The sequence below is a fragment of the Lissotriton helveticus genome, chromosome 4_1 (genome assembly GCF_964261635.1).
Source record: "Lissotriton helveticus chromosome 4_1, aLisHel1.1, whole genome shotgun sequence".
Lineage (NCBI taxonomy): Eukaryota > Metazoa > Chordata > Amphibia > Caudata > Salamandridae > Lissotriton > Lissotriton helveticus.
The window spans coordinates 971,364,507-971,367,152 of record NC_136063.1 but is presented as its reverse complement, the minus strand read 5'-3'; the positions used below and the strand labels follow the sequence as shown (position 1 = coordinate 971,367,152).

At 35.6% G+C, this 2,646-nt stretch overlaps 1 non-coding gene across 1 annotated transcript; it reads right to left on the bottom strand.

The window, feature by feature from the left end:
- Window positions 1-1,889: 1,889 nt before the first annotated feature.
- On the bottom strand, window positions 1,890-1,963 carry TRNAI-AAU (transfer RNA isoleucine (anticodon AAU)). The gene has a single exon. It is a non-coding gene; the product is annotated as a tRNA-Ile (tRNA).
- Window positions 1,964-2,646: the final 683 nt, after the last annotated feature.

Below are 2,646 nucleotides of genomic sequence, written 5' to 3'. Positions count from 1 at the left end.
ATGTGAGGAAAATGTGTTTTTTTTGTCAAAATCTGAGCTTTGCAAGGGATTCTGGGTAACAAAACCTGGTGGTAGGCAGTCGAGTCATCCCATCCTGAATTCCCCTGGGTGTCTACTTTTCAAAAATGTATAGGTTTGCTAGGTTTCCCTAGGTGCCGGAAGAACTAGGGTGCAAAAACTACAGGTAGGCACTTTGCCAAAAAAGGGTCAATTTGTAACTGCAAAATTTAGGTGTGAGCACGTTGCATTTTGCGCCGTTTCCTGTCGCAGGCACAAGGCCGACCCACACAAGTGAGGTACCGTTTTTATCGGGACACTTGGGGTAATTCAGATTTGTAAATCAACTGTTATTACCAATTGAGCTTTCTTGCATTTCTCCCTTTGAATGAAAGATATTGTGTAGAAAAAAAAAACTTTATGAAAAATGACCAATAATTCTCATGCTAGTATGAGTATTCCCAACTTTGAAAATGTGCAATTATATACTGTTTCTGAACTCTATAATTTGTACCCAATTCATACATACATAGGTGTCTTTCATGCAGATTATTCCATGTGTACATTTTCCAAGACAAAGTGCACTATACCCAGTAAATGAAAAAATACCATTGCAAGTTGCTGCTCAGTTTTTGGATCTGGGTTCGTCGGGTTCTTGGTGAAACTACAAGTCCCATATATCCCCACAACCAGGAAGGGCTAACGGATGTAACGGTATATTGCTTTCCAAGAGCTGTCAAAATTAGAGAAAGTTATAGGTGAAAACGTTGAGACAAAAGGCCGTTGTTTTCAACAAATTTTCAAATATTCCAATATCTAACTGTTAGTTTCTATAACGAAACCTTCATGGATTTAGACAAATGACCCCTTTCTGAATTCAGAATTTTGTCTATTTTTCGGAAATGTAAAGCTTTCCAGGATCCATTATTGCTTTCAAACTCATTTCTACCATTAACTGGAAGGAGGTGGAAAGCTCTAAAAATAGCAAAAATAGGCTATGTCCCAGAAAAATGCCAAAACTGAGTGAAAAATTTCGGTTCTCTGACAAAACACTGTCATTCCCTAAAAGCTGAGAAAATGGAGAATTCAGCCCCACAAACCCTTTTTTGATACCATATTCAGGGAAAAAGCCAGAGGCTTTCATTTGCAGCCCGTTTTTCCCATTTTTCTGAAAAAAACAAAAAAAACACTATATTTTGGTTAATTTCTGGGACCCCTGCAAGGGTATCCACAAACCCTGGGCGCCTTTAGAATCCCCATGATGTTGGAAGAAAAGGACGCAAATTTGGCGCGGATCCCTTATGTGGTCAAAAAGTTACAAGGGCCTAAGCGCGCACTACCCCAAAACACCAAAAAAAGCCTTAGCACAGGAGGGGGAAAAGGCCTAGCAGCGAAGGGGTTAATATGAATTAACTTTCATATTATCAATATGAAGAAACTAATATGACTTAAAAATAATTGCAATACAATAGAGATTTCCATACTTAGAGTTAGAATTTTGAACCAGTAACGTTTTTTCCACGTGGTTTAGCAATAAATAAATATTCATCACCTATATTCAATTGATTCATCTAATCATTCCATCAGCTTCTGCGCAAAGGAAATATAGAGGTAAACATGATACAGAAGAAAATACATCTATTTTCAACATTAAAGGAGCATCAATTATTGGCTTGGAGACTGATTGAAATTATGTCCTTTGCGCTTTTAACTTCATGCTCTAACAGACTAAACTAATAGGCTCACTAAATAAATAGAATACTTTTGAAGAATTAGCAGATGATGAAATGCTACTGATTCCATCCAATCCTTCAAGCAGCGTGTGATTCAAGGAGATAAACAGTCCAAGATGAGACACAAGAAAAATTCATCTTTGTTCAAACAATTAAACTTGGCCTGTACAGGGATCGAACCTGTGACCTTGGCGTTATTAGCACCACGCTCTAACCATCTGAGCTAACAGGCCATTTTGCACAACTACCTGGAGGTCCAGCATATGAAGTTAACCCAGGAGATTTGGAAAGCTTAATTTCAGCAGTTTACCATGAAGTTATTGTTATATATTATCAACATGAAGAAACTAATATGACTTAAAAAAAATTACAATACAAAAGAGATTTACATACTTAGTGCTAGAACTTAGAACCATTAACGTTTTTTCCATGTGGTTAAGCAATAAATAAATATTTATCACCTATATTTAATTGATTCATCTAATCATTTTATCAGCTTCTCCTCAAAGGAAATATAGAGATAAACATGATACAGTAGAAAATACATCTATTTTCAACATTAAAGGAGCATCAAGTATTGGCTTGGAGACTGATTGAAAGTATGTCCTTGTCGTTTTTAACTTCATGCTCTAACAGACTAAACTAATAGAGTCACTAAATATATAGCATACTATTGAAGATGAAGCAGATGATGAAGTCCTACTGATTGTTAATCCGGGATAGTCGGAAAGCTTATATTCAGCTGTTTACATTCATAGTATCTTTATATATTATCAACAAGACTAAACAAAAATGATCTCAATAAATTGCAATAAATAAGAGATTTAGTTAGTTGGTGTTAGAACTTAGAACTATTAATAGATATTCCAGGCGCTTTAAGAATAGTAATTAATTATATCAAATGTATTCATCCAAT